Genomic DNA, 10713 nt, shown 5'->3' with positions numbered 1-10713 from the left:
CCCACACACACACACACACACACACACACACACACACAAAATATTGTTTTAGTATCTATACAGCCACAGCCCCAAGACATCCATATCAACACTAACCTAGCATTTATTTTAATTTTTTTTTTTTTTGCAACAATGGCTCCCAAACCTCAATAATGAAAAAAATAGGAGGAAAATACAGGCAATTTTACTGCTTATTATTTAGTGTGTATTTGCTCTGCTGGGGAAGCAGGATTCAGCTGGATTTTAGTAAAAACTTCCATTTTGATCCCCTAACTCTGGAATGCATGACTAATATCATCAAATTCATGTTTCTAAGTTGCCATGAGGATGTGATGAACAAATACGGAATTTATGGATTTACATTTAGCTATATTTTCACACACACACACACACACACACACACACACACACACACAAACTAATATTGCAATACTTTTATACAGACCACACTGTCACATCCTTATGAGCACAGCAAGACCATTTTTGATCTACTCTGCATTTGCCCTCCCTGTTAGGGGCCTATAGTGCTTCAAGTGGCCAAACCAGGAATTGTATTGAAAAGACAGCAGGGCCCCAAAAATGGAAATTGGCCCCATCTGGGTTTTTTTGTGGTTTTTTTTAACATTCAATCAAAAAATTTCGTTTTAATGGGTTTCAATGGGGACGGTTTTCATCCGAGAGGGCGAGGTGTTGTTAAAGGTTGCCATTTGTATTTTAGGCCTGATTTAGGAGCGGCTTTAAAATTTAAAAATTTCACCAAAAATAAGGTTTCTGACCAAATGTCATGCTATATGCATGAACACAGCCAAAGTTATCAAAAAATAAAAACTGAAAAATGACTGAAAAGGACGTTTTCCGTCCAAGGGGGACCGGAGGGTTAATGTTGCACAAGGGTGAATGAATAGTCAACCTCTGCTGCGTCAAGAACTCCGAAATCCTTCAGGCTTTACTGTTAATTTTAGTTATGGTTATTATTTAATTATTAATCAAAATTCCAAATTAATAGTTTAGCATATTTTATGAGACTGATATCTTTAACTGGCTATCATTTTTCTCCTTACGGGAATGGTGCCCCACGAGGTGATTTAATGGTAATTAAGTCACATTATTTAACATAATTATAAATTATTATTAATAATTATTAAATATTTCCGATAGCCAATTTACAACATTAATGGTGTCCTCTTGGTGAGGCCTAATGTTGTTGTTCCTTACATAATTGGTGCCTCCGTGTGACGCCCAGAAATTTATGTTCCCTACATAATTGGTGCCTCCGTGTGATGCCTAATTTATGTTCATGTACATGTGGAGTGCAGCTGTCTCCAACTCTCCGCTCTCCTTTTCTCCTCCACTCCTGTGTGTGTGTGTGTGTGTAAGAGCAGAGGCTGAGCCCCGCCTGTAGCGAAACACAACACGCCATAACCAACAGAAAAAATGTCACATGGGACTGTTTATTTATGGGGTTTTTACCAAATTTATGAGTGTCTGTTTTATTTCAGCTCAGTGTTAAAATCTCATGTATTTATGGTGCATGGTGTTTATCCGCGGTGCAGAAAAGATGACAGCCACACTCATCACGACACTGCAGTTGCAACAAAAACCCTGGGAGCAAAAAGTACATCAGAGTTTTATATACATGAAGTCTAATCTGCGCTAACTCAGGTAAAGGCTGCACCGAAGTAACAAACAGTAGAGAATAGGCTACTCTCTCAAAGGGACAGAGACTTTCCCTCAAGACAACAACAAGGCCAAAACGATTAAAGGGAGGGTTTGTTATTTTAGACCTATTTACTTCTTTGTGAATAAATAGATTCAGTTCAATTCAATTTTATTTTTAAAGCCAAATATCACAAATCACAATTTGCCTCAGAGGGCTTTACAGCATACAACATCCCTCTGTCCTTGGATTCTAACAGCGAGTAAGGAAAAACTCCCCCCAAAAAAACCTTTAACGGGGAAAAAAAATGGTAGAAACCTCAGGAAGAGCAACTGAGGAGGGATCCCTCTTCCAGGACGGACAGACGTGCAATAGATGTTGTATGTACTGTACACACTGTGTGTGTTGTAAATAAACCTTAAGGAAAAGCTTGGATGCAGGGTTTTTTTCTTAATGCATTGCAGAGCTTTTCAATCTTCAAGCATATCCACTGGATTGGTTTTAATTGAATGAAATTAAATGTACTGTATCATCTAGGAAAATAGAAGTATTGGAACGGGGCTCCGTTTCAGCAGATACTTCATATTAAATGACTCGGATCAGCATCAGGGGCAAAAAAACTTGATCAGGACATTTTAGTGTTTTGGACTGGACTGTAGTGTGGAACAAGAGACTTGAGCATGGGCAGCAGGCATGCTATGCATACAGTCTGCACAGTCACTAAAAAAGGGCTGCACATAGACGTGTGCATAAGGGTCTGTGCGGACCCTCACTACATGGGTGGATGAAGACAGTTCCATCACGCAGACAAAGTGGACCCTTGCGGATGTGGAAACTATGAATTGGCCCTTTGTTGTTCCGAGTCAACCAGAATCTAATCCAAAATAACAGTTTTCAAAATTTCTCTACAAAACACACATTAAAAGAAGTCACAGCAGCCGATGAGACCTTAATCATGGTAGACTTTGTATTTCTAGAGGGAAGGTGAGAGCCTCAACCCAATCACCAGAATAAATGTTGGCCTTGTTCATTTCTGCAAACCACAGATTTGTTACATTTGTATCTTATCATGGTTATTGTTAGGAAAAAATCACGATTGGGCTTAAAATACCTGATTTTGGGGGCAGCAAATGATGTGATGTCTTGGTAAAAAGGAACCGCTTTTTATGACATTATCTTTAGTGAAAACACAGAGACGGGCCACCTAAAAACAACTGGTTTTGTTGTTTGTTGGTCTGGAATAGTGGTCTGCTACTTGGCAAACGTCTTGCCTATGTGTCACACCATCCACCATCCCCTTCACCTCCTGACGACAAAGTCAGCTCATATATTGCGTCAATTTAGAAACGTTGATATAACATGCATGAAACGTACAAAGGTAACGTATTTGGGGTTTGCAGAAACATAAAATGCCAACATTTTCTTCTGGCGACTGGGCTGAGAGCTTTTGTAGTCATGTCATCATTCAAGTCTTAGTCTTGATTTATTATTGTGTCCTGAGGGGTTAAAGCATAGCTACAAAGCCTTCAAACAGATGCCATAGCTTCACCATAGACTTTTGCTTTTGCTGACATGTCCTTAATAATGTGACAAACTGCATGTCAGGGCTACAGTGACTACAGAGAAACCTGCGAATGGTCATCATTGGCTGCTTGTGTTCTTGATAAAAGGTATCTTATGCTGGTGGCGATTAGGTAGTTGAAAAAAGGCTCAGTGATCTGCTCCCCAGGTGATCCCTCCAGTGTGCTCTGGGTCTGCCACGGGGCCTCCTACCAGCTGGACATGCCCGGAACACCTCTAATAAGAGGTGCCCAGGAGGCTTCCTGATCAGATACCGGAACCACCTCAACTTGCCACTTTTGACGCAAAGAAGCAGCAGCTCTACTCCGAGCTCTCTCTGGATGTCTGAGCTCTTTCCTCTGCCTCTGAGGCTGAGCCCAGCTACCCTTCGGAAAAAATAATTTCGGCCACTTGTATTCTTGATCTCATTCTTTTGGACATTACCCACAGCTCTCGGCCATAGGTGAGGGTTGGGACGTAGATGGACCAGTAAATTGAAAACTTTGCCTTCTGGCTTAACTCTCTCTTCACCACGACAGTCTGGCACAGAGCCCGCGTCACTGCAGACGCCACACCAAACTGCCTATTCATCTCACACTTCACTCTACTCTCACTCGTGAACAAGACCCCGATATTAACATTAACTCTGTCCCAACCCAGTCTACTGTTGCAGTATTGATACCAACAGGTAAAATCCATCCATGGTGCAAGGACGATATTGGCGCCACCATCCAGTGGCCATTAGAGGAACTGCATCTTAGTGCATTCCTGCATTGACTTCATCATTCAGAGCTGTAGAGGCAGAAATAATTTTCATTGGATGAGTTCAACTTCAGTGACTAAAATGTAAACACCTACAGCCTCTCAAAACATCCCACACTTGGCCCTTACTATCTTTATTAGCAGTCTAAGCCGTGTTTTTCTCGCTTCCTGTTTGGCCTCAGACTGCCTATCACCATCATGCTGCAACCTGACCTGCTGCCTGGGTTTGATCAGAAAACGGTTCAGAGGATAGAAAAGCACATGATTGTTAGTGGAGTGGTCTTCCTTTATCAATGCTCACTCACCAAGGTGCTGAGGAAGATAAAGACAGGGATTGTATCACTTACATCAGAACACTGTAAATGTCCCTGTTTTGAATGGAGTCTTGCTTGTGTGTGTGTTAGGTGGAGCAGACTGAAGCCGGCAGTAAGGACGTAATTACAGGTATGGCAACTGGCAAACCTATTGTATCAGGGTTATAATAGAAGCAGAATATCCAACTAAAAAAGTAGCCTGATACAAGTAGGCAAGAGGCTAAGACGGTAATTGCATCACAATGCTCTTTCTGTTCAACCGATTTAAGTCTACCTCCAAAAATAATTCTCCAAAACTCAGTGTGTTTTGTCTTAAACCAGGGCTAAAAATTAAGTTTGTTAGTTATTTAGTTTGGCGATAGTTAGAGAGAGTATGTGACTATAGATAAATTGGGGACACAGGGATGTGAAAAACCACTTACCTAACGAAACCTAAATTAAGATCAGAATACCTAAGTCTCCTATTCGACATCAACTCTTAAAACGTTTGTCAGAGGACCCCAAACTGCCGCTTGCGACTTCCGGCTTCACTTCACGGCCTTCCAGCAGGGTGATACAAAGTGGAACGCAGCGGTGACGGGCGGTGGAGCCTGAAGGCGGAGTCTTTTAGGTGGTCCCCTCACATCGGTGATTTTAGGCAGTGGAAAGTCTCTTGGTTCGGCAGAAGAGCCCCCTGCTCTGTGGACACTTTGACATGTGGTTGGCAGCTGCTGGATCCGATGAATCTTTGATGGAGTTGTTTGTCAAATAGAAACTCCTCTATTGGGCTATGGGTACATTACACATGCTACGCATTCACACAGCGCCTGCATCGCGAGACTTGAATGAGGCTGTTATTACATATCCTGATAATCCACCGCAATAATGCAATTAATTTAAACATAAACGGTAATTCTTACCATGTAAAAATTAACCGAGATTTACCGTAATATCGGTAATCGTTACATCCCTAGTACTCACTTATAATAGGATTGAAAACAATCTCGTTGGCCCTGTTATTATTAACACGTATAAAAATGTTGAAATCAGCTGGCTTCGTCACTTCAGGTATAATGTTACTGAAGGCACAGGAAACAAAAGAAAAACTCAGGACAGATAAGCAAAACTTAAAAGTTTAAAATAACTTTGATTTTGAGCAAGAAAGAGTTACGCGGGAACCGAGTGTAAGAGCATAACTGGTTAAAGCATAAAGAGTATAGCTAGAAGGAAGGACGGCAAAAGAAAGTAAGCAAAAAGGGAAATAAACAAAAAAGCTAAACGGTGCGGAGATGCGCCGAGCTCAGTAGTTTTATCCGACCATTTGAGTGGGCGTGTTTGCGGCAAGGCGGGTTTCTTAGTTTAGACATTACTTTATTTTGGAGGAAACTTAATGAACTTTATTTTTCGAGATTATATACTTTAACATGTTACGTGCGATAGACATGCTCTTCCCATTATGGTCAAAATCGGCTCTTAACATCAAATTAGATTTAATATTATTATACCGCATATATCAGCGGAACACAAGTGTAAATGTTTTGTGCACAAACACTACAGACTAACCTGCAGTTACATACACAATGAGAAAGCACATGTTAATAAAGACAAGTTGATTAATCAATCCAACTATATTTTAACTCTCAATATAATATGGGATTCCTTACGGGAACCCTTCTTAACTATCGTCACAAGATGGCAGTATGGCTTCATGTTAAATGAGGGATTAAAAACATTGAATTATAACTCCCTCATACTATGACCTACAAGAGTGAAAAAAGAAATCATTCAACTAACAAACAAGGATTATGCACAGTTACAATGTTAGAACATAGATAAAATGTATAGTTTTACTTTCAAGAGATATTTCAAGTTGGTTACAAAAGAAACTTGGTCCCTGCTCAGGAATGCATACTGAGTTTACGACTCACACATCTGTTTTTTTCTTATTTCATCTTCACCCAGGTGCGAGTCAGATGGGGCTGGGGTAGTTCCCATGGATGTGACAAAAAGGGGAGAAGATGTGATGAACTTAAAAGCATAGTTAATGATCCCGGGTCTAGCAGTTAATCTGGCTTTGTTGTCAAACGCTGGATTTTTCCAGGATGTTAAGAAGCAACTGGGGTCTGGAGGGTTTCCAATTGACACCTTTACCACTCTTGATGCCAGGATGACAGTGAAAGAGTTCCTCAAGAATGAGGTGAGCCCGGGAGGCTGGGCCAGAGTGGCCCATCTTATTCTGTCCATTTACTTACAATCTGGGTTCTGGAGGAATTTAGAAGGCTGTTGTCCCTACAAGAAAGACAGAGACAGAGAGAGATGCAGGACAGACAATAATGACAGTAGCTTATGACAACATTAATTAAGTAGTAATATTATTCTAATAATATTTATGGCCGTTGTGGTACAATATGTTGTAATTCAAATTAATATATGATGGTATATGTATGTGACAATAATAATCATATATGTATAATAACAGTAGAAGTATGACTAATGATAACAGCAGCAGTGGGTGGCATCAGGCAGGACCACGGCAGCAGCACAACCACGTCACATGATCCAGGCACAGCTACGATACGAGGTAACCTGCCAGACAGTGGAGCACAAAGGCTCCAGAGAAGAAGCCAAGTTAGTGACATGCAGTAGAGCTGAGTTAGCGAGATGCAGTAACAGGACATGAATGTTAGCAAAGGAGAGAGAGTGAAGGAGAGAAGGTGCTCGGTGTATTATAGGAGGTCCCCCGGCAGATTAGACCTATGTCAGCCTAACTAGGGGCTGGTCCAAAACAAGCCTGAGCCAGCCCTAACTATAAGCTTTATCAAAAAGGAAAGTCTTAAGTCTAGTCTTAAATGGGGAGACGGTGTCTGCCTCCCAAACCATAACAGGAAGATGTTTCCACAGAAGAGGTGCTTGATAGCTGAAGGCTCTGGCTTCTGTTCTACTTTTGGAGACTTTAGGAACCACGAGTAACCCTGCATTCTCAGAGTGCAGTGTTCTGGTGGAATAATAGGGCACTATGAGCTCTCTAAGATATGATGGAGCCTGACCATTTAGAGCTTTGTAAATTAGGAGTAGGATTTTAAATTCAGTTCTGGATTTTACAGGGTTAGGGTTGGGTTAGGGTTAGGTTAGGGTTAGTTCAGAGAAGCTAAAACAGGAGAGATGTGATCTCATTTCGTAGTTCCTGTCAGTACATGTGCTGCTGCGTTCTGGATTAGCTGGAGAGTTTTCAAAGACTTATTAGAGCTACCTGATAATAGTACAAATTTGTAGATAATAGTTACAGTAATCCAGTCTAGAGGTAACAAAAGCATGGACCAATTTTTCTGTATCTTTTTCGGACAGGATAGGCCTAATTTTTGCAATGTTACGCCGATGAAAAAATGCAGTCCGTGAGGTTTGTTTTAAATGGGAGTTAAAAGACAAATCTTGATCAAATATTACTCATGGTTTTATGTCTCTAAGGCATTTTTGAAGTTTAGTTAATTGATCAGTTTCTTCTGGCTTTATCGATACAATTGTGTATCATCCTCATAACAATGGAAATTTACAGAGTGATTTCTAATGATATTACCTAAGGGAAGCATATACAGAGTGAATAGGATTGGTCCGAGCACAGAACCTTGTGGAACGCCAAAACAAACTTTAGTACGTAGAGATGATTCATCATTAATATGAACGAACTGAAAACGATCAGATAAATAAGATTTAAACCAGCTTAGTGCAGAACTTTTTAGGCCAATTAAATGTTTCAGTCTCTGTAGCAGAATTTGATAGTCAATTATGTCAAATGCTGCACTAAGATCTAATAAAACAAGTACAGAGATTAGTCCTTTGAAGCAATCAGAAGATCATTTGTAATTTTAACTAGTGCTGTCTCAGTGCTATGATGCACTCTACATCCTGACTGAAATTCCTCAAATAAATTATTATCATGGAGAAAATCACACAGCTGGTCTGCGACTACTTTCTCAAGGAGAGGTCTATAGTTGGCTAACACCTCTGGATCCAGGGAGGGCTTTTTTAGAAGAGGTTAAATTACAGCCACCTTAAAGGACTGTGGTACATAGCCTGTTAATAAAGATAGACTGATCATGTCTAATATGTGAGTGTTAACTAAATGTAAGACTTCCTTAAGTAGCCTAGTTGGGATGGGGTCTAAGAGACACGTTGATGATTTAGATGAAGAAATCATTGCGGTCAACTGTTGAGGAGAAATCAGGGAGAAGCTATCTAAATATATATTATATTATTATATATTAGGTCTTAAAGCTGTGTTTGAGGGCAGATTGGTTCCGTTTGAGAGCAGGAGGTCATGAATTTTGCCTCTAATAGTTATAATTTTGTCATTAAAAAAGCTCATAAAATCATTACTGCTAAGGGCTAAAGGAATACAAGGCTCAATAGAGCTGTGACTCTCAGTCAGCCTGGCTACAGTGCTGAAAAGAAACCTGGGGTTGTTTTTATTTTCTTCTATTAATGCTGAGTAATAGTTTGCTCTGGCATTGCGGAGGCCCCTCTTATATGTTTTGAGACTTTTTTTTTCCCAGACTAAACGAGATTCTTCCAGTTTGGTTAATCGCCAATTCCTTTCAAATTTTCGCGATATTATTTTTAATTTTTTGGGTTTGAGAGTTGTACCAAGGAGCGAACTTTCTTTGCTTTGTTAACTTCTTTATAAGACATCACACCTTCAATTTCTAGCTTCAGACTCATCACCCTATCTGACACTCTTTTCACCTCCAGAACATTTCTAACAAACTCCTCCTTCAGGATAACTCCTTTTCTCTTCCCATCCACACCATGATAAAACAGCTTGAACCCTGCTCCTAAGCTTCTAGCCTTGCTACCTTTCCACCTGGTCTCCTGAACGCACAGTATATCCACCTTCCTCCTCTGCATCATGTCAGCCAACTCTCTAGCTTTCACTGTCATAGTCCCAACATTCAAAATCCCTACTCTAAATTCTACACTCTTGCCTTTCCTCTTCTCTCTCTGGCTACAGACACGCCTTCCTCCTCTCCTTTTTCGACTAATAGTAGTCCAATTTCCACCGGCGGTCATTGTTAACCCGGGCCTTGACCGATCCAGTATGGAAGTCATATTAGTGATTTGCATGTTTGATTTGGCATAGGTTTTATGTCGGATGCCCTTCCTGACACAACCCTCTGCATTTATCTGGCCCAATGAGAACACTGGCTTGTGCCCCTTGGGGCTGCATTCTAGGCTTATCCATCTTAAACTACTTAAATAAAGTTGCAGAAATGGTGTAAAATTTCATTGGTAAAAATGTTTGGGAACCATGTAAACCTTTAGTGGACCCACTATACACTGCAGGAGCTATACAGGAGCAAGAGGTTTGCATCCATCTCATGGAACTCAGTGCTAGAGATATCCTCCAAGGCTTCATTGCAACAATGAAATGTGGTATTACCAAACAATAGCTGGACGCCACAATGGGCATTCACCCTGGGTCAGCTCAGATCAGCATCCCTTTTCCCACACTCTTTCATAAAACAGCTGTGATGTGACTGATGCCTATTAAGGCAAAATATGGCTACATGCTGCTTTTGACACCTATGGATTTTTCCCCCAGCAATGAGATTGATTCACTGTCACCTACTTAATATCCTGTCACACTGTGTTTTGAGCTAGTGTGCTGAGAGGTCAGTTTTCACATATCACCATGTTCAGTCCTTGGAAAAGCTCTGCTGTCTGGGGTCAAAGCCAGAGCAGCACATGCAAATGAGTTTCTGCTCAGAGAGCTGCCTGTCTGAATTATTCATGGACAATATTTAATAAAGCTCACAGTCCATCTCTGTGGAGACTGACCCCATAGTACATGAGCGGGTTAATACTTGACATTTTCTAAACTTCATTAATGAGGCATTCAATGGAGTGTTAAACAGAGGTCACTGGTCCTGGCAGCGTCAGCTAAAAATGGGTTTGGGAATAGTGCGTATGGCTCACCATTGATCACTGATGGACGGATTGATTAGGTAGATTGCTTTCTCTGAGGATAGCAAGATCCTTTAACTATCAACCTGTTATTGACGGAATGTTTTGAAGGTTAGAGCTCATATTTCAGACTTGTAAATGCTTCTAACATGTCTGTGTTTAGCACATGTTGCCATTTATTGAATCATTTTGCAGGTTTTTGGACCGATGTTGCTGCAGTTGGAACACAGATCTTTTGGCTTGTCAGTTACCTTCCGTTCCATTAAAGTTACACTTTAGTTCCACTCCACAATTGCTGACTGCTGGACCACTTTAACAGCAGACAAAGGCTGCTAGTAAGCAATCATCCTAATATGACATACATTTCAAATCAAATCAAACTTTATTTGTATAGCACTTTTCATACATTAAAAATGCAGCACAAAGTGCTTCACAGAATAAAAACAAACAAAAATACTACATACATATTGAAAACCCACCCCT

Source organism: Epinephelus moara, chromosome 23 (assembly GCF_006386435.1).
Source record: "Epinephelus moara isolate mb chromosome 23, YSFRI_EMoa_1.0, whole genome shotgun sequence".
In the NCBI taxonomy this organism is placed as follows: Eukaryota; Metazoa; Chordata; class Actinopteri; order Perciformes; family Serranidae; genus Epinephelus; species Epinephelus moara.
The sequence above is the reverse complement of the archived record's forward strand: the minus strand, read 5'-3'. Positions refer to the sequence as shown.